Below are 21,795 nucleotides of genomic sequence, written 5' to 3'. Positions count from 1 at the left end.
GGTGAAATGTCCACTTCCACCTCTTGTGCTTCAGTGAATAAACAACTCACTAGTAGCCATTTACTCCTATAGACCTGATGTTCCAGCCAGCACACAGCAAATCAAAGTAAATTTGCCAGGTGTTCGAAGGTTAAGCTGCTGCATGTCTGCTGACGGTATCACATATTTACACCACTTACCAGCTTCGCTGAGTCACAATGGCTCTACCGCTCGTGTTTGCTCAAAGACACACCTTTAAAATCACAGGGCAATAACCCTAACTGCTCCTGCCTATGTACAGTGGGCCTAAGCCAGTTCCCGCTGAAGTGACTACGAACTGTATGTCTCAGGCTCTGTAGCTCCGAGGAGCTGCCAGTGATTGTAAAGATTTTGCATTTCTCTTATTCTTCGCTCTGTAACCCCCATGACCAGCAACAACAAAGTGTAATGCCTGGATCGACCGAGAACTGAAATCGCAGTTTGTGTTAATAGAAAGAGACCTGGGAAAGATGCTTTTCCCAAAGGGAAGTTCTGTAGCTGCTAATTGTCATTTCGGGTTAAGCCTATAAGAGACCTTAACAATCACACACATTTTATCTTGAAAACCAATTGATTTAAACATGCATCTTTAAGAAGGAGACACTTTCTTTGTTACTGAATAATAGTGAGTATAGGCTGGTGGAGAGAGAACTTATCATGATTAAAGCTAAGATTTTGTCATGGTTATTTTTAGTAAAAGTCACAGGCAGGTCATGGGCAATGACCAAAAATGCTCAGAAGCCCGAAGACTTGTCCCCTGACTTATATTAAAAATAACTACGATAAAATGGGGACAGAGGAAGGGTTTCCCCCGTACCCAGGGTGGCTGAAAACACAGGGCTCCTCCCTGCCACTGGCAGCAGTTTGGAGCTGTGGGATCTGCCCCAGGGTCTCCCTCCTCCCCCAGGGACTGGAAGCTGCAGAGTTCCCCGCGGCAGCAGCTTGGAGCTGCCGGATCCCCCCCACCACCTGCACCGACTTCCATAACCTCCGTGACAATATCTTAGCCTTACTCATGAATCATGATATATTACTGGCCCTGGATTTCAGTGGATGTCACAGTACTCAGCTCTTTGTTGTTATTGGCCATCCATTAACTAATTTACCTCATGTACATAAAAAAGAAATGATTAAAAATCTCAAATTTGCAAGCAGATTGATTGCATGCCAATCTTTTGGTGATGAGGGCAGTCTGAAGAGAAGAGAAGAGAAGAGAAGAGGTCTAGGCAGCTGGCAGTTTCAGTTCTTAGGAGTTCTTGCCCCCTGAATTAGTTGCTGTAAATCTTGTGATAAACCCCCAAATACAAAGCAAAATTCATCTGACACCTTTGTGTTGTGCCTGGTTTCAAGTAGAAGCCACTCAGAGCCACTCAGTTTAAGATGGTTTCCACCAGAAGCCACAACTTCAGCCAGTTGTGTCTGAAACTTGGCCCAGGGTCATGATTCTCAGGGTTCCTGAAACCGATTTGGCATCTGCCACAAAAACTAAAAGTAAGCAATTTTCACTTGGTTCTGGGTTTTGTTACAAACATTTTACAACATTTTGTTTTGAAAAAGTCACTGTTGTGACCTTTTAGCAACATTTCCAAGGCTCCTGGAGCTGCCTGGATCCCAGGAGGTTAGGAGTCAGAGCAGTTCGGGGGGTCTTGGCGCCAGGGCTACCAGGCTGCAAAAGAGTCAAGTGGGCAAGTGGACAGGAAACCAGGCAGATTTCAAAACCTGCCTGGCAAGCAAGTTCCCATTGGAAACCTGCCCGCTTTCCGCTGGAATTTTGTCATTCCCGCAGAATGTTTCTGTTTTCTCAAATCAGCGTTTTCAGCCCAACAACATTCCACCAGAAAATTTCCACCCAGCCCTGGCTCTGATGTCACTGACTAACCTCCCTGTAAATGAGAGCTTGCAAAATAATCCTGTTCATACTACACACTCTCTCTAGCTGCACTGGAGCTGCAGAGCAAACAGGAGGACATCATCAAAAACTTATTTGTGTCTCCAAACAGCTAAGAGGTTAACCACAGAGAAAGGGGCAATCTAAGGATAGGGTGACCAGATGTCCCGATTTTATAGGGACAGTCCCGATTTTGGGGTCTTTTTCTTATATAGGCTCCTATTATCCTCCACCCCCGTCCCAGTGTTTCACATTTTCTGTCTGGTCACCCTGTCTAAGGAGAAAGTGCCCGTTTTGCACAGTCACGTTTCAGAGCAGAACCACACTTACAATATTTCATAGTCAGCAAAGTAAGAAGAGTATGTGCCAGTTAAAATTAGTGTGGCTACAGTATAGCATTATGTAGTATTTGTCCTTGAATGGAAGTGATCACTGAACCATAGCTATAACCTAAACAAAGTCTGGGTGGTCCTGAATGTGTTTAATAATATCATCCCTATTAAGATGTTATACACACAGAATGAAGCTCATTTTATCAGCTTGATGTTTCCCCTTCTGGTTTTTGCACAATATTCTCTCTAATGGTTCATGAAATGAAAATGCAAAATAAATGTCCTCTTTGGAGTGCTGTGTTATTTACTCTGTTTATACATACGAGGCTCTAAAGTTGATTTATAGCCAGGAAGAAAATTCTAATTTGAAGGGGAGAGGCTGTTGCCAAAGGGAAAGTTTTAAGAACCATTTAACTCTATCAAATTGAATATTGCCTAAGACAATCAAAGCGGGGGGCAGCACGATAGAACGCAGATTGTGTTGTTAGTTAGGATGTTCTTTAAGGAGTTGGGTGGTGAAAGATGGGAGACAGAGGGAACAAAATGAATCACTCAAGCTATTCAGCCCTTGGCCCCAAGGAAAAACACTCCTCTGTTTATAGAGATGGGTTATGTTTTAGAAAACATGAATTTATAGACATTGAAGGAAAAAAACTTGTGCCGATGATAACTGTGCTGCTTTTCCTCCTTGACAAAAACCAGACAATGCACCCAGACATAGGCGGCAGGTTCGTATAATTTTTGGTGGGGCCCAAAATGGTGGTCCCCCCCCCCCCTTCTCACCCTGTAAGCTGATATAAAATGAAGCTACAATGCGTCAGCACCACAAGATTACAAGGGTCAATTAAAAGTGGAAAATCAGAAGCAGCACTTGCCTGCTTCAATATACAGTATTAAATGTTGTTGCACCTGTTGTGACAAAGTGGGAATGTTCTTAATGTTTTCTCTGAATACTCTGTGGGTGCCTCAGTTTCCCCTGCAAAGTGCCAACTGACGGTGTTGGGGACAAAGAGATCAGGTGGCCTCCTTGTCCGGAAGAGACACAAAGGCCAGATGAGGGAGTGTTAGTTTGGAGCTGGCTGGGGAAATCGGGAGAGGCCCAGAACTTGGGTCTGGGCTCCCCACCCCCCAAGATGGACCTGACTGAGGGGTCCTGTTTTCTGTACCTACATGCTCTGTTTTAGACTGTATCCCTGTCATCTAATAAACCTTCTGTTTTACCGGCTAGCTGAGAGTCACATCTGACTGCGGAGTTGGGGTGCAGGGACCTCTGGTTGCCCCAGGACCTGCCTGGGCAGACTCGCTGCGGAAAGTGCATGGTGTGGAAGGGCATGCTGAATGCTCCGAGGTCAGACCCAGGAAGGTGTAAGCTTCTTGCCCTGGAGACAGTATGCTCAGACAGGAGGCTCCCCCAGAGTCCTGACTGGCTTTGTATGGAGTTGTTCCAAAGCATCCCAGCATCCCCTTCCATACCATGCGCTTCCCGGAAGTCTGCACAGGCACTGACACTCCCTCCTCTGGCCTTTGTCTCTTTTCCAGGCATTAGGAGGCCACCTGATCTCTTTGTTCTCCAACACCTTCAGTTGGCACCTTGCAGGGGGGTGGCCCAGGCCATCAATGGCTGCAACCCTGCCTCCAGGCAAATATCTGTGCAGACGGCATCACACTGGCCCTCTAGGGGTTTACAACAATCACACCCCCTTATCCCACCATCTAGAGCCTTAAGAAATGCATTGGGGAAACTGAGGCACACAGACAGTATTCAGAGAAAACACCTGTATACGACCAGTTACATACTTTGAAGGGTGTAAAATAATCAAATATTGTGCTAAATACAATGATACTCCAAACTGACCACCAAATTTAAGTTGCACGTTTTTCCCCTCAGGTGAGGGTTCTAGGGTGGGGCTGGGGATGAGGGGTTCACAGTGCAGGAGCGTGCTTGGTGCTGGGGGTGCAGGCTTTGGGATGAGGCAGGGCTGAGGATGAGGAACTTGGGGTGCAGACAGGCTGCCCCAGGGCTAGGGCCAGAGAGGACTCCCCATCACCATCACTGGCAGCAGCAAGCTCCAGGGGAGGGATCCCTCCTCTGTCCCCCTGCCCCCACAGCACACTCACTCTGCACCACAGTCACTGCACATGCTCCTAGGGCCCCTCAGGTCCAGAAAGCTCACTCCCCTCCCCTATGATGGGTACTGGGGGGGGGGGGGGTTGCCATCACAGGTGGCCTTCCATGCTGCCCCTCACCATAACTTCACTGTGGATGGGGCTGCCCCTTGCCCAGCATGGGGCAGAAGTGGGGTCTGCATGGTGATGGCTATGGGGCAGGGGAGCAGGGTGTCATAAAATTCACCCAAGCCCCAGCTGCTCAGGTAGGTCTATGAATCCCCCTCCCCCATCTGTCCTGTGGTGGGTGGATGCTGGAGGGAAGGGGCACTGCCTTCATATGGCTTCCTGCCTCCCTGACCCCTGCTGCAGCCTGCAGCCCCTCACCGTAGCTTCAGTGGGGGGGGCGGTGGGAGGGGATGGCATGGGGCTGCCCCTTCCCCAGCATTGGGCAGGAGTGGGGGCTGGGGGGGGAATCATAGGGTCAAACACTCACGGAAGCCCAGGACCTGCTCAGGTGGGTGAGGTCAGTCTCTGAGTCCTGGCCGGAAGTGCCCTTTGCATCTCCTGCAGGTAGGGGGAGAGGAGGGCTGCCAAGCATGGCACAGCCCCCTCCCCTCCCCCGGCCACTCCGGCCAGTGCTCCAGCAAGCAACGGCAGCAGCAGAGGCAACAGGCAAGGCAAGGGAGAGAGACATGCCTGCGTTTAAGCCTCCAGCCTCCGGGGTGGGGTAGAGGAGAGGGCTGCCACCAGCACGGTGGGCCCCCCCCCCCTCCCCCTGATGGTACAGTCGAGACACACAGACGCAGCTGTCTGCGTTCAAGCAGTTAAGCTCTCTGGGGCCGGGGAAGCTCTCCAGCCCTGGCGGCGGCGGCGCGCTCCAAGCAGGGGAGATTGGTGGGGCAGAGCCCCTGCTTGGGATTTATTCATGGGGCTAAAGCCCCAGAGCCCCATGTAAGTCAGCGCCTATGCACCCAGACATAACACAATGTATTTAGCTTAATTTGCTTGTAATTCAATAAAGCAAATTAGATCCATTTCCAGATTACAAAGCCATACAGCAACTAAATGGGAGTTTGAGCTTCCAGCTGCAAACTCTGCTGCAAGCTCGACCTGCAAACCAATGTTACTCAGTGAACGTGATTATGATCTAATAGGCACAGCAGAAACCTGGTGGGCTGGCTGGGAATATCAATGGAGCTAGACAATTGTGCAGAGGGGAGATGGGCGGAGAAGAAGTGTGGTGGGGGAGGGTTGGTTTATATGAGACAAGTTTTACATGCAGGCTTTGGTGTGCGTAACTCCTCTTGCTGCTCTGAGTTCCTCGTTTCCCTTAGGAGCCATGCTGCTGTGCATCATCCCCCTTCACTTATCCCGGGGCTGCACAGCAGAAATGTCCAGGGAGTCTCTGGACTTTACCAGCACTTATGGACACTAACTCCTGTACAGAAAACTGAGGTCCCAGTGTGGGAATGCCCTTCAAAACTCACTCTGCAGAGCCGGGGGCTTGCGATGTGGGGAGCAGTAACGTGTCTCCATTTGCCACGCTTAGAGCATCTTGCGTTCCAATTCCTTCTCCCCTCAGCCCCTCCCGTGGGCTCCTCCGCCTGCTACGTGCCATTCTGGGCCCCGGTTCAGCAAGGCACCTAAGAATGTGTGTCACTTGCTGAATCCGGGCCTACAAGGCTTGTTGGCGCTGAGATCGGCGCCGCTTGTGTTTAACACTTCCCAGGCCCTGCTCAAGAGCAGAGCCTCACCTCAGTGAACAGTCTGGGCCCTGGGGCAAGTTTCACTGGAAATGGAGCTCCCGGAATAGTGAGGCCCGTACTCAGTGTTTAAGCAACACTCAGGCAATTCTCCCATTGACATTAGTGGGAGTTTGCCCAAGTAAGAACTAAGACCGAGAACCAGACTGACTTCTGCCCTTCCCCTCCCCACACGCTTTTCCCAGCCTTCTGCAGCTCCTTCTTCCCTATCCCACTGGGCTGGGGGCTGCGCATGGGGCAGGGGCCAGGCTGGTGTCACATTCACCCTGCATAGTTGTCTTCTCCCTCACACACACAACCTGGGTTCAAACTGTGTCTAAAGCCTGGTGCCGCCTTCTACCTTGGGGCTAATTCCTCCCTTTGGCTTCTGCAGAAACTAGAAGAACTTGCAATGGACCATTTTACAGCAAGATTTTGACCTCTTAATGTCAGTATTTATTTGCTGCAAAATCCGGTGGGGCACTTTAATGTCCTTCTCTATTGCAAATGCTGCTGGGCATTTATTCGGCGTGAACTCACTCCTTTCCCTGTCTGTGTACTCCCAGCTGTCAGCACGGCTGCCTTCCTTAATGGTCAAATTGGCAAGCAGAAGTGGGAAGCCAACAGCCAACACTGTGCAGATAGGGAGGGCATGGAGAATTGGGTGGAGTTAATTCTCCTTAAACCTCGTCTGACAGCTAGAGTCGGCGATTTGACTTTGGCAGAGACTTCTCATAGCAATTCTCACAGGTTAACTTGGTTCCGGGCTGCTCAACGTCCCCTCCAGGCCTGTATTTCTACGAGTCTGTATCAGCTGTCCGGATCCCTCCTGCCCACGGCCAGCCAAAAGCCGAGTCCCAGGGCAGCGATACCGCGCCAGGCCTGAGCTTCCCGCCCCCCATCTCACCATGCTCCAGGGGGCGGATTGCCTCTGCAGTCAGCTGACTAGAAAGCACAGCTCCACTGGCCCTTCAGACCGAGAAGTGAACAAGTCCCAGTTTGACCCCAGTCACCCAGCACACTGAGGAGCAGGGTCCGTTCTCCTGTACGCTGGAGCAGCTCTGGGGGATGCCACGGAAGAGGGAATCTGGCCCGGAGCTTTTGCCGCAATGTTCTGCTCCCGTGGAACTTGCAACAGTCCCAAAGAGTCATCAGCGGGGGGCAGTCTGGCCTTTGCAGCCGAAACAGAGACACGTCTTTTCTCCCACCTCCTCGCCCTCGTCCACCTCCGTGTCATGCATTCCCCAGGAGCGTCTCGCTCCGTCCCCAGCATGCCCCTTTCATTCCTCTCAGCACACTCCTCTGCACACAACTTCCCTACTGTCAGTTCCCTCTCCTCACACTGTCTCCCCACCATCCCTTCACATCACGCTCCGCCCACTAAAGCTGTGGGGCTAATCCCGTTCTTCTTGATCAAAGATCCCACTGAGCACAGTGGGAGTTTGCTAGGTGGGGATTCAGTAAATTCTGCAGGAATTGGCTCTGTATGTGGCAGAGCTTGGAGAATTACCTTGGACATCCATTAACCCGGTGCATTACACTGAATGGCCATACTGGGTCAGACCAAAGGTCCATCTAGCCCAGTACCCTGTCTACCGACAGTGGCCAATGCCAGGTGCCCCAGAGGGAGAGAACAGAACAGGTAATTACCTGGAGTTGCAGTGTTATGCGGCTGACTCATTACAGAAGGCTGTAGGTTGTTATGGCGAGTGCCTTGTTTTCAATCACATGCTTTTTACAGCTTGAATGGGAACCACACCTATTGTGCCAAGCAGCTGTGTGAAAGGCCACTGGGGAAGAAGCACTTTTCAACAGGAATAACCCTAACAACACATCTTTTTCCTGAGTTAGTATTGGTTTAACAATCAAACTTTTTACAAATATGTATCTCTTCCCGCCCCCCCAAGTATACAGTTTCTTTTAGACTAAAGAACATTTTTTAAAATAAATATTAAAGCCAATTGGAAACCAACTTCCAGCTGGCTCCTGCGGGCTGCCGCAGCATTCCACAGGGAGCAAGAATGACAATCTTCTGGCTCCGACAGTGGTGTAGGACACGAGAAACGTAGATTCAAGTCCCAACTCTGGCCCCGCCTCCCTGTGGGACCTTAGGCCAGCTGTTTCTGGGAGCCTCAGTTCCCCGTCTTTAAAACTGGCAGAGTAGTGTGAGGACACAGTCATTAATGTTTGCCAGGCGCTCACTCACTACAGTGATGAGGTCAGACCACCACTGACATAGGGGGGCCTTAACTTCCCAGCAGGGTGGCTGCCACCAGCACTACGCTCAGTAATTAAGAACTTCTGGGAATAGGGCACTTTACTCACAGTGACAGGTGCTTCCTCCCTGCTGAACCTTCGACCTATCGGTTTCAACAACGTGGACCCAGGAGCGGTGATCGGGTAAATAATCATTTATGTCTTTAACCGGAGTTGCGGTGCTTGCTAAATAGTGTAAATGAACCTACAGTTATCACACTTTCGAATGCAAAGAACCTTACAGAATACTTTAAAGTGGGCTTTGCTGTCTGACGGAGGCCTAGTGGTAGTAACAGTTAGCCAAGGCCCCAGAAAGCCGAATAGCAGCTGGCATTAGTGAGTAACCTTGGGTGAGACGATTCAGCAATATAGACCTTGCGATAAACTGTCTAGACCGTAAAGGCTTTATTTAGCCAGACCACATGGGTAGCAGGAATGACAAATATGGACAAGAGGCCAAAACGTAACCAAATAGGGTCTCAGCCATAGATAGGTGTAAGGAATAGGTGCATAAAAAGGAAATCAAACCCGACCATCTGTGGGACCTCGAGATAGCAGGATGGTGGTAACCTTAACACTTAATCTCACCTTAAGGGGAACCCCCAGCCCCACAGGTTTGGGAGTATATGTGATGCTGTCACCTTATCTGGTTTTTCTAGTTCTGTGATTTCACTTATATTGATCATGCTACTAATAAAATTCAAAGTCTCTGCGTCTCACCAATCATCTTAGTAATTCAGCTCTAACTCACCACCAAGGAATGAAACTGTTAGTAGTGACAAATGCATTTTGCACCCCAAACGAACCAGAAAGCTACAGAGGGTGGGGTGTTTACTACCACACAGCAACACAGCAAACCTAGAGATGCTCCTGGAAAGCACTGCGTGGCCGACACCTAGTCTTGCACACCACTTTGGGCCCAGTCTCACTCGCTGAAGTCAGGGGCAGAACTCAAAAAGCAGAGCCCCCGGTGCTGCGATGGCACGCAGAGCTGGGAGTGTCAGAGCCATGAGAATACAGCTGGGCTCTGGGTGCAGCCGGTTGGGTGACTCGCTGCATGTTCTGCCACTGGTCTGCAAGCGTCAGGCAGAGCTCTCTTTCCTTTCCTTTCCTTTCCTTTCCTCTCCTCCCTCTTTTCTGTGTTTCTCTTGTTTTATATTTAGATATAATTAAATATTAGAACATTCTGAGTGTAGCACAAGCAGAACCAAGTCCCTAGCAACAGAATCCTGAACCCAAACTGCTTTCCATATTGTGGGAGTAAGAAAATCAATCAATAAGCCCCATCACAAGATTGTGTTAATGATTTGACCAGACATATCCCACTCTGTCACACCCGGGGTGTTGACTCAAAACCAGGACACCTCACTCCATCTCAGTCTAGGTGCCTTCTCCCTGCAATCTGGGTTTCACAGATGTTGCAGCTTCATATTTCATGGGATCTTGTCTTCTCCAGGCAACATGGAAGGCATTTAGCCTAAGGATCTACAGCTGCAAATCCATGAGAAACCAAAAGCTCACTGGATATTTGCCACTATCTACAGGTCAAGTTCAGAGATAATACAGCTGCTCAAAACTACAGAAGGGAAGTTTTTTTGTTGGGGGGAAGAGAGGTCATCCCTTTTTTGGCATTTCAAACATCAAAGTTTTGTCAACTTTTAAATATTAACAAATTTCTCCCAGCTCTATAGTTAATTGCAATTTGAAAAATGTACACCAGGTGAGCATCTAGCGGGACCCATCAACCTCAGTATGGAAAACATTTAACTGAAGACAAACTTGTCTAGTTTTGTTTGGAAGTAGCAGAATCTACTTGCTGCTGAAGAAGTGTTGAGCAGGGCTGGTCAGGAATTTACTGACAACAGTTTAATGTTGGAAAATGACGATTTGTCAAAACTGAAACTTTGTGCAGGAACATACCAGTTCTGACAAAACTTCTGGTCGGAAGCTCTCTTGGGGCTAGGATGTAATTCCTGGTCAGAGGGAGACACCCAGACTGGAATAGCCAATAGCTCAGTGGTTAGGCACTCACTGGAGATGTCTGCTTGGTCTAATGGGGTCTCCAAGTGACCACAATGACAATGAAAGCTTCTTATCAATATAATCAATCTTAAACAGTTTATTTTCTCCTGCTATTCTTATAAAACAAATATGCCAGCTGAATGTGATTCATAGGCCTAGTCCAGGGCCCACTGAATTCAATGGAAGTGTTGCCATTATCTTTACCAGGACCAGGATTTGGCCTGGCGTCTGCTTTATTGTATTTAAACATTTTGTTCAATTACAACAGATTACAGCTTGCCTGAGCAGAGGTGCCTGACACTGCAATCTGCAAAGGATCTTTACTGAACAACATTGCCTGCTCACTATCACTGGACACCTTTATTCCTGCCTGGAGTTACATCACAATTACTAGTAACGTTTTGCCATTTATGATTAACAACACAATGTTTTAATAGCTCCAGGGCCTTGTCCTGAAACCTTTACTCACATGAGTCATTCCCCTGACTTTAATGGGACTACTTGTGGAGAACAGATTGATCATGAGAATAAGGATTTCAGGACCATGGATCATAACTGGTGTATTATGTCCCATCAGTCCTGTACATAGGACCAGGTCCAAAACCCATTGAGGGCCAAGGAAAGACTCCCTGGGTGCTGAACTTTACTTAAGCTATAATTTTCAATATACAACACACAAGAGTTTTACTCAGAGTCCGCAGCACTGGAACAATGTGTATCGTGGGGGCACTGAGAGCCATTAATCAAACCTGCAAACCCTGGATCTGATGGAAACCACTTCAAGCCGGGGGTGCTGCTGCACCCCCAGCACCACTGCTCAGAGTTGAACCAAGGATTTATATCATGGCTCCAGTTTACTCAGTAAGTCATTAGGAATAGGTAGGCACCCGTCAGCTATGAAATACTGGTGTATAGAGGGTCACAGAAATCCAAATATGAATTTCCCTAATGGGGCCACAGAGTGATTTGAGCAAAACTCCCATTGAACTTGGTCCAGGGCTACGAACATCTGCAAACAAACCTGAAATCTTGACAAGGGAGAGGAGGACTGTTCCCTAGCTCACCCTTCCACACGCCCTGGGTGCAGAATGTTTGGATTTTTAACCGCTGGGACCAAAAATCACAACCACAAAACAAGGTGGGGGAGGGGGGAATATCTTCTATGGGACCCACTTCTGGTGAAAGGGACAAGCTTTCGAGCTACACAGAGCTCTGTTATTGGTCACTAATCCTCTCTCTGCCAGCCACCAGGATCTGACCTTTTCCCAGAGTTCATGAGTACTATGCAGTAGGAACATGCAACTCCGGCAAGCAGCCAGCATGTGTTTGGCATTGCATGCCAACTAGACTGAAATGCATGGTAATTGCCTAAAGCTTTGTCTCGTTACAGAGACGCTGATGAGCAGCAAGGTTCCTGGGAAGTGTGGACTCTCAGCAAAGCATTCAGGGGGTTGCAGCTAATGCCACAGTTCTTACAGCTAATGAAATTTACATATTGACTAGCTTTGCTGGGGTTTAAAACAGTAATTGATTTCATAGACTCTCAGGGTTGGAAGGGACCTCAGGAGGTCATCTAATCCAACCCCCTGCTCAAAGCAGGACCTGTCCCCAGACAAATTTTTACCTCAGTTCCCTAAATAGCCCCCTTGAGGATTGAACTCACAACCCTGGGTTTAAGCAAGCCAATACTCAAACCACTGAGCTATCCCTCCCCCAATGCAAGCCCTTAGCTAATGCAAAGTGGTGTATATATAGCACAGGGGTCGGCAACCTTTCAGAAGTGGTGTACCAAGTCTTCATTTATTCACACTAATCTAAGGTTTTGCATGCCAGTAATACATTTTAACATTTTTAGGTGGTCTCTTTCTATAAGTCTATAATATATAACTACACTATTGTTGTATGTAAAGTAAATAAGGTTTCTAAAATGTTTAAGAAGCTTCATTTAAAATTAAATTAAAGTGCAGAGCCCCTGGACTGATGGCCCGGACCTGAGCAGTGTGAGTGCCACTGACAATCAGTTCATGTGCTGCTTTCGGCACACGTGCCATAGGTTGCCTATCCCTGATATAGCACATGTAGCATAAGTGTGCAAGAACCAGTAGGTAAAACAAAGGCATTTCCACCACTACAGCCATCAAATAGATTCGGAGTTGAATAATTTAGGTGTTTTTCAACTCTCAGGTCATAGAACAGTTTAACTGAAACCTAGGGTGACCAGACAGCAAGTGTGAAAAATCAGGATGGGGTTGGGGGTAATAGGCGCCTATATAAGACAAAGCCCCAAATATTGTGACTGTCCCTATAAAATTGGGACATCTGGTCACCCTATTCAAACCTAATGTACACCTCTTTCCCCAACAGGGTTTGAGGAATGCAATGACTAGAACAGCCTGGCTGTCTGCTAGGATTTTTTGGGAGAGGACTTAGAAAAATGGCATTGTCTTCACAAACAGGTGTGTTTTGAAATTTTTCAGCCGATTAGTCAATAGTTTGAGGGGGCAAGGGGAACCTAATTAAGAAAGATTGAACTATTTTGTGAAAAAATAGAGTTTTCTAGTCTGATACGCGACACTTCTGCTAAGGGTTTTAAGCCCATGCACAATCATGTACTATCAATCAGCTCAATAAATTGCATACCCTAGGGGGACTGTTATAATAGACCCCGTACAATTGTGTCAACATTTCATTTTTAATGAATGCCCAATAGATATGCAATCAGTATGACATAAGGGTCCAAATTAATTCCTTGGTGAAATTAATTATTACACCAGGGATGAATTTGTCCCCAAAACTCCAACAGAGTCTCACACATTCTCAAATGTGGTACATATTGGGACAGCCCTAGCAAACAGACCATAAAGACGTCTTCAGAGCAGGTGCAATCCGCTAGGTGGGGAAGATGCATTTGGAGAACAATGTCTTTACTTTCCCAGTTAAGCCTTTAGATGATCAAAAGGAGAATCAGGCGAATACAGCTGCCAAGCTACACCCACAGCACCAAATAGGAGCGCTGAGAGGAACGGAGTGGGGATGGTTTTCCACTGTGTATATCATTGCATGCCTGACTGGGTGTATTACAGTGTATCGGTTGGGTTTGCTGCACTGCCCATCACGCTGACCACTGTTGTTGCATTTGTTTGTAATTTCCTGACTGTTTGTACCTATCTGCTGTCTCTTGTCTGCTTAGAGGGTAAGCTTTTGGGGGCAGAGCCTTTGTTCTGTATTTGTACAGCCCCAGCACAGTGGGATCCTGGTCCGTGACTGGGGCCCCTAGATGCTACAGTGATACAAATAAATAATGATCGTAATAATGTGTGAGGAAGGGAGGGTGTGTTTGACTGAAGCATCAAGTCTTGGCCAAACCTGATTAAAGCTACATAAACCAACATTTACTCCTTTGGCAATAACAATGAGTCCAGTCTAGCAAAAAATGTCCCTGGGCTGCCCATGCCGTGTAAATACACATATGAAGCCACCACAAAGGCTGGTTTATCTAGGGGAAAGCTTGGTCTGTCTCCCGGAAAGTAAGAGACTCAACTTCCTGGACTGGACGGACCCCTCTGCCTCTGCCCATCCACCCAAAGCAATGCAGTGTGCCTTGGAGTAGGTGCATGGATTTCCCCAGCTATGTCTGCTAAGAGAGCACATTACAACCCCCATGGGCAGCCCCCATGCTTTGCTGGCCTCCTGAAGTACTGCTGACAAGGGCTTTAACTTTTCTTTGCATCTGCATTGTCATCACTGTTTACAAAACAAGTTTCCAAGGGAAGCTAAATTAGGAGCTGAGAAAAATAATAGAGAACAATGTAATCAGATGTAAGAGGGAGATCATTTCATTACCTGAACCAAGGCTCATTATTCACCATTTCTCTGGGAAGAGCTGATAAACTCAAACTAATGAGTCTTAGCCCAAAGAACCAAAGAGGGACTATCTACTTCAGTGCTGTAGCATACCAAGCAGGGAGCAGATTCTGTGGGTAGTGTAGCTTCCCGTACAAAGTGAAACGGCAGTGAAAAAAGCCAAACCAATATTATCTTCGGTTACTAGAGAAATATAGTGAAATTACTGAAGTATCTTAAAGATACAGTAGTTTCCCTTAAAGAGTCCCTGTTCACCAACCGGTAGTAGACATGGGGCTGAGTTGCTATCAGGGCACTTCCCCTTCCTATTATAAAGTTGTGTAGTGACAAAACCACAAGGTGGGGGGTGATGATTTCATGCTTTTATGGGGAGAGCAGAGCATTTGGTAAGATTACATCTGTATAAATCTTCACAAAATAATAAATACACTCACTGTCATATTTCCTATATAACTCTTCTGCCAGGTGTTGGCAGCAGCAATAAGGAGCAGTTTCAAATATTGAGGGGGACCCTCTTCAAACCCACAAACAACACTGGCTTGAGCCCTGCCCAGAATTCCTAGGATGACTAAATACCTTCCCTGTGCACCCTGTAGAGTCAATATTTCCCCACACTTAGTCGTTGTACAAAACATGGATAACTTCACTGGGGGAAAGGCCACACAATATCTGCTTGGGAAAACACAGCAACAGTCTAAGAGAATGACAAGTAAAACACTCTTCCACGGTAACTGGTACAGTCATTGGTTAACGCTGTTCCCCACCCACCAGTGCAACCATCCAAGAAGCAAAATGCCCTTTACAATGTCATTTCTCCTTCCCCATTCCCAGCCCCTTCCCCTTAACTCCACTCACAGTTTGGTGTCAGTGATTGTGCAGGCCCTGCGATCACTGAGCCAGGCCTATCTCCAATTTCTTAGATAGCGCAGCCTGGTCCTGGCCTGAGACTTCACCACGTCGCGCAGCAATATGGCTGAAGCTTTATTTGGGTGCTGGGTAGAAAGGACGTCAGTGTTGCCTCCCATCAAAGAGTCTTCCCAGTGATGCAGGGCCCTCATTAAATGGAAACCAGCACCATATAGGGCCCTTGTACAGAACCTTTACCATAAGCTAGGAGCTCCTTTATCTAACCAATTCTGAGATTGTACACAGTTATGGTGACTCCCAAAGTGTCAATGGAGGAATTCTGGGTGGGAGGCTTATGCAAATGAAGCTCTCTCTGTAGCTGTACTTCTCTCTTTCAACCAATAGATGGAGGCAGAGAGCACTTTCCCTTCCCACAGCTCCCATTGGGCTGAAACAGCGAACCGCGGCCAGCGGGAGCTGCGATCGGCCGAACCTGCGGATGCGGCAGGTAAACAAACCAGCCCAGCCCTCCAGGGGCCTACCCTGGTGGGCTGCGGGCCAAAGGTTACCGATCCTTGGTCTAGAGCTTCAGGCTCCAGGGCTTACCCCTATACTGTTCCCATTCTCATTTTCACTTGATTAGCCCCCAGAATGTTTGCAGAAGTTGCAGAATGTCAGGCCCTTTTCAGCTGCACTGGTGCCCACCGAGGAAATTAGCTTAGGAGATCATGTTTGCGCTTCATGGCCCAAGAGACACAGACAAGATTTTCCTCTCGGGGCCAAAAGCCCAAACACATCAAGACAGTTGATCATAACCTTTAACAGGCTAAGAGACTACTTACACTTGATCTTAGCTCTGAGGAGATGAGAAGTGCCTTTAGGCTTTACTCTATTGATCCACCCACCCTTATTTTTTTCCTTCTCCAAAGCATTTACTCTTGCAGGATATTCTCTGGTGACAGATTCCCAGGAATCCCTCAGAATGTTCACACCGTATTTTCCCTCTGGGTTGGAATGAAATGTGAAACCCGAGAAATATGGCCATAAAAGATAAAAATGAGAGTGTAGAAATATTTGCCCAAAATTCTGTCTTGTGAGAAAGTCTGGGGCCTCCTGGTTGGATTTGAATCATCTCCATTATGAGAGAAGTCCGGGACACAGAAGATGACATTTGAACATTTTAGTGTAAGGGCAATGTCTTAACACACAAATCATGCTTTGATTTCATATGAATTCCCCTTCCACTGCTCCCCCCACCCATCCACACATACAAAGACCCAAAGTACAAAAACCAGAAGATTCTAGGTTGTTTGAGCTTCCCTTTAGACAGGGGCAAAGACCTGTGGAGCAGAGGAAAAACTCAGTGGACTCCACAACCCAGTAAAAGTTCCAGTAGCATTAGCAGGAGGTAGCACTGCCAAATGCATAGCCTGCATGAAATTATCTGCTTGTGCAAATGGAGGCAGGTCCATTGGGTTCCATGGAGTTTTGCACACCAGCCCTGGCACGGCAGTCTTCTTTGCACTGACTCACTGGCAAAATGCTGTTGTTCTCAATGCAAAGGCTGAAAAACAGAGTCCAAAATGTCTGAATTCTCAAAGTGGAATTTAACATTAGAAATGTCTTGATTGAATAAAAAATGGGAAACTGAATGAGCAGACGTTGTTTTAGCTCAGATGGAAACGATGGTTTATTCTACTAAACTAAACTCATAAATTCATTTAGAAAATAAAGACAATATAAGGGAAACAAAAAATCCTAACCTCCAGGATAGCGAGAGTGGAACTCAGCAGCTGGAACTGTGGAGACAGCCTGGACACAGACTGACTTCCAAGCATGAGAGCTGGTAACCAAGAATTTCCATGAAAGTCACCTTCTTCATGTGAGTAGTTCTCTTGTCGTCAGAGACTCTGTTTGCATGATTAAAGGTGGGCAGACTTTCCTTCCTTGACAGGTACCAGGGGTCTGTCCTGGTAGAATTCCAACACTGGGGGGAGCGAAGGCAAATGTTTCACGTCTAGGACAAACAAAGGAGAAATAAAGATGCATCGATATTTAACTAAAAATAGGCTTTTCAAGTGAGAACGTTACAGAGAGTTGAGAACGTAGACTGTTTGCAGATGTAACTCTTCTGCCAGGTGGAGCTGGTAGCAACAAGGGCCGGGTTCAATATCCAGGGGTTCCTTTTCAACAACACAACACAGAACCGGCTTGAGGCCCAACCCCGTAACCTGGGAAAATTACATACCACCCCCCTGGGCACCTCTGAGAAGCAATACTTCCCCCTTGCAAGCACAGAGTCTGAGTGTAGAAAAGAAACTTTTAATGAAAGGAGGGAAGTCACCCAACATTAGTTAGGGAAAATGTCACAAGCGGGATTCAAATCATAAAACTGTGAGCAGGACACCCAGCCCAGAGTGCATGGGGCAGAGTCTTCTGCCTCATGTTCTTGAGTTCTACAACCAAAAGTTCCTTTTCTGTGCCCCCCTCTGCTCCCTCACCCCACCCCACCCCACTCACAGGGGTTGTCCTTGATCAGAGAGGACCTGGGGTTCAGAGGTGTATCTGTGTGAGTTCACCTCCCACCCGGGGAAGACAGCACCTTGCTTGCTCTGCTATCTGAGCACTTGCTTTGGCTGGCCACCCCGCCAGCCGCCGCTCCTCACCACCCGGCCACCCCGCCAGCCGCCGCTCCTCGCCGCCCGGCCACCCCGCCAGCCGCCGCTCCTCACCACCTGGTCACCCCGCCAGCCGCCGCTCCTCGCCGCCCGGCCACCCCGCCAGCCGCCGCTCCTCACCACCCGGCCACCCTGCCAGCCGCCGCTCCTCGCCACCCGGCCACCCTGCCAGCTGTGGTTCCTTGCTGCCTCGCCAGTGGCACATTCTGCTCACCAGCCAATTGTTTGCCCGTTGACTGTCAGTTTCCTTCTGCTGCCACCTGCCTCTCTGCTGTGACCTCTGCACATCAGTCTCCTAGTAATTTTCAGCTGTTTGCAGGCTGGGTAGAAACACTGCCCTATCTTGAGTGACTTTTAGCTCTTAAGAGACTGGGCAGAAACAGCCCCACCACAACTGATTTCAGCTCTGATCGAGCGTTTAAAATAACAAAGAGGCCCCTAATGAAGACTATTTAGCTCTTTCTTTGAGCAGTGGGGAGGAACAGGTTAAATCAGACCAGGGACCATTGGGGAGACTCCACATCTCCTGGCTGGGATATCTGTTCCCCTTCTTACTTTTGCAGGGCTCTGGCATTCAAGCCCCTGGCTTAACAAGGTCTTTCAGCTGAGGGTGTCCCCAGTGGTGAGCTGCAGCCGGTTCGCACCGGTTCACGCGAACCGGTTGCTAAATTTAGAAGCCATTTTAGAACCGGTTGTCCCGCGTGGGAGAACTTGTTCTAAAAAGGCATTTAAATTTAACAAGAGCTCCCTGCTGCGGCCCAGCTTACCTCAGCTCTGCCTCCACCTCCTCCCACGAATGCTCCGCCCTGCTTCTCCTCCCCCCCGCTTCCCGCGAATCAGCTCTTCGCGCGGGAAGCTTGGGAGGGCTGAGAAGCAAGCAGGCTTCCTGCTGAGGCTCCGAAGAGGACGCTGAGGTAGGGGTAGAGGGAACGAGGAGGGCGGTGTGCCCCGGCCCCCACGTTCCCCCCCCCCCGCTGCCTGGCTCCGCGTCCCCACCCGGCCTCGCGTCCCCCTCCCCTCCCCTCTCCCCCCTCGGCCGCCCGGCTCCAGCTCACCTGGTTCTGGCCGTGACCTCACCTACCCAGATGCTGGGCACCGGCAGCGCGGGTCCGGGTGCGGCGGTGGGCCGGGCTGCAGCTCTGGCAGCGCGGGTCCGGGCGCGGCGGCGGGCCAGGCTGCAGCTCCGGCAGCGCAGGTCCGGGCGTGGCGGTGGGCCGGGCTGCAGCTCCGGCAGCGCGGGTCCGGGCGCGGTGGCAGGTTTTTACACACCTGACTGTAAAGTCAGGTGTGTGTAAAAAAAAAAAAGAAAAAAAAAGGGGGGGGCATGATCCCTCCTGGGGTGAGGAGGGAACCGGTTGTTATGATTTTGGCAGCTCATCACTGGGTGTCCCCCTCATTTGGGACAGGTTGAGCTCCCCTTTATTCATACAATAAAGACAACAACATTGATAACAGCATTTCACTACCCTGCATTCAGTACTAAAGTGATTTGCAACCCAACACCAGCCAAAGTTGGTTACTTTGAGCAACACCACTCTATTTGCTGGATATCTAAGCAGAGTAGGTGTGTTCATGTAAATACAGTTTGCTCCTGAAGTCTCTCCCCCTCCCAGCTAACTGTCAGGGGATAGTTCATTCAGACCCTGCTTACACAGATTTTGTTTGTGTTACAGAAGAAACTTCTATTAATCCTCCACAAGGCAATGCTGATAACCAAGTGAGATCTGCTGAAAGCATTTTGGCTGATGAAAGGATAGCGCGCAGAATGTCTCTGTTCACGTTTTCAAAGCTCCAGAGGCAACACTGCTCTCTGAGCAGATGGAAATGCTCCTCTTTCCAGGGCTGGGCATGTTAGCTCTTTCGATGAGGTTAGTGTCACTGCCTCTCAGAGTGAGGGGGTGGAAAGCAGGATTTTGCTGATTCCCAGTATGCTGACACCTCTGCTGGGCTCTGTCTTCCCCCCAGACTCCCATTCTGTTCGATTGTATTTAGTAAACCCCAGATTTAATCTGCCTCTACAAATCTGAAAGCACAGTTGCAAGTGATTGGCATTTTAAGAGTCATGCCAGCATGTTGGACTCTGAATCCTCTAACTCATAAAACCAACACACGGGGATATTTTTTTAAAGAGTTTTCATCCATCTGAAACCCCGAGAAGAGCAAATACAGACATGTCTTGTCTTATACGGTGTCAAACTAGCACACTGGAGACTCTAGACAAGGGTTTAAAACATGCTTTGGCTTTATGGTACAGACCTGCCCCCTGGGGGAAAGTGGGAGGATGTATTCTGCTCCCAGCCAGCTGATGGCATTTGCCCATCTTGCTAGATGGGTCACTATTGGCCAGTCACCACTGAGCTTCATCAGGAGCAGGGACTGGCCAAGATGGCCTGCATCCAGACCTGCTTGTGGGCAGACGTAGCTAATGTCTCCTCCGCCTGATACCTAGAAACTTCTACTTCTCCCCAACACACCACAAGCCACCTAGCATCATATGGCTGTGGCCTCTACCTTAGTACAACGGCTACATCACGCCCTCGCTCAGACCCCAGAGTGGTGGCAACAGCTGTTGCTTCTTCCCACACTTTGGCAAAACTCATAGAGGAGTTGCAGGCTTCGGCCCACAGGAAATCCTGGTTACTGGGAGTCCATCCCATGTAGTCCCATGATACCAGGACCTAGAACCTTGGTGACGGGCCAGGACTATGGCTCTTGGGCTAACGGTAGGTCCTAGCAGCATCCTGCCCAGCACAGAAACTCCTGGGGGCCAGCCTACAGCTCTCAGACAGCTGCACTTAGCCCCGGCCATTCTAGGCACATGCCCTATCTTAACCACTGTACAAAAGAAAAAGAAAGAAAGAAAGAAAGTCACTTCCAACTTGTTGACAGAAACAAACAAAAGATTCCACCAAAAAAAATTAATGTTCATGGAAATTCTCCATAGTAAATAAAATACCCATTTCCTGAGCGGCTCTGAATAGGGGAGAGTCTTTATGGCTGGTGCCAGGAGCCCAGTTGGACTAGTTTAGTCACAGATGCCACATCTAATATTGACACCTTCCTTATCAGCTGATCCTGTGCCCTTCCCAGTATCATGTCTCCACCCTCGTTTCTTCCACTTCACGTGCTCTTGAGTCTGATCCATACCCCAATGATCACCACAAAGCCTTTCTGCAGGATTTTTTAATTTGTTTAATCATTTCACACTCCAGTCGTTCTCTTTAGTCAGGTGCATTACAACAGATTCCTCTAATTAGTTTAGTCTTCGTAATAACTCCATAATATTCTGCATAGCTACTAATTTCTCCCTAAACAACTCCTTCTTCACCAATATTGTATATCTTCCCCTTCTCCATTTCTGTCTGCCTTGCCTACATAATCCATAGCTGTGACTCTTCGTCCCTGACTAGCCTGTTCATTGCTTTATCTTTGTTTTTAAAGCCTTTGGATGAAATTTAACTAAAGAAAAACATTGTAGGACTAAAATTCACAAGCAAGGTAGTTAACGGTGCTGTAGTTAGCTGAAGAGCTCTGTGGGCTGAAAGCTTGTCTCTCTCAGCAACAGAAGTTGGTCCAATAAAAGATATTCCCTCCCCCATCTCGTGTCTCTAATGAACAAGGTAGTAATTCACTCACGTCTAATCACGCTAGTCATTTAACAGATGGAGGAAATCTTTCTTTTTCATGCTCTTAATGTTTTATTTCTACCTTTTTAATAAGCACCAGATACAAGTTAACTTGCAGGGCTTTGAATATTCATGAGTGCAATAAAATAGCTGCTTTTTCGGAGTACTAAAAATGGGTGTGCACGGGGTAACCAGCACGGGAGAGGCCTAACATATCTGGGAGTTTGAAGGGGAATCTCAGGAGAAATCATTAGCTAAGGAAAGGTACACAGAGAAAAAAATATCAGTGCCCCAAAATAGACTGCATGTTTGGGCTAAAAACTGTGCTGTCTGCTGCCGTCCAAATGCAGGCAGCCATAAAAATGACTGATTGAAATTCCCAGGTTTGATTACGCTCCTTTCCCCCATCCACAT

At 48.3% G+C, this 21,795-nt stretch overlaps 1 long non-coding RNA gene across 1 annotated transcript; it reads left to right on the top strand.

Moving 5' to 3' along the window:
* Positions 1–8,353: 8,353 nt before the first annotated feature.
* Positions 8,354–15,541, top strand: LOC123377269. Its single transcript, XR_006582152.1, has 3 exons — positions 8,354–8,489; positions 12,732–12,823; positions 15,483–15,541. It is a non-coding gene; the product is annotated as an uncharacterized LOC123377269 (long non-coding RNA).
* The last annotated feature ends 6,254 nt before the right edge of the window (positions 15,542–21,795 follow it).

Source organism: Mauremys mutica, chromosome 9, assembly GCF_020497125.1.
Source record: "Mauremys mutica isolate MM-2020 ecotype Southern chromosome 9, ASM2049712v1, whole genome shotgun sequence".
NCBI lineage: Eukaryota > Metazoa > Chordata > Testudines > Geoemydidae > Mauremys > Mauremys mutica.
This window is presented reverse-complemented; position numbering and strand designations above follow the sequence as displayed.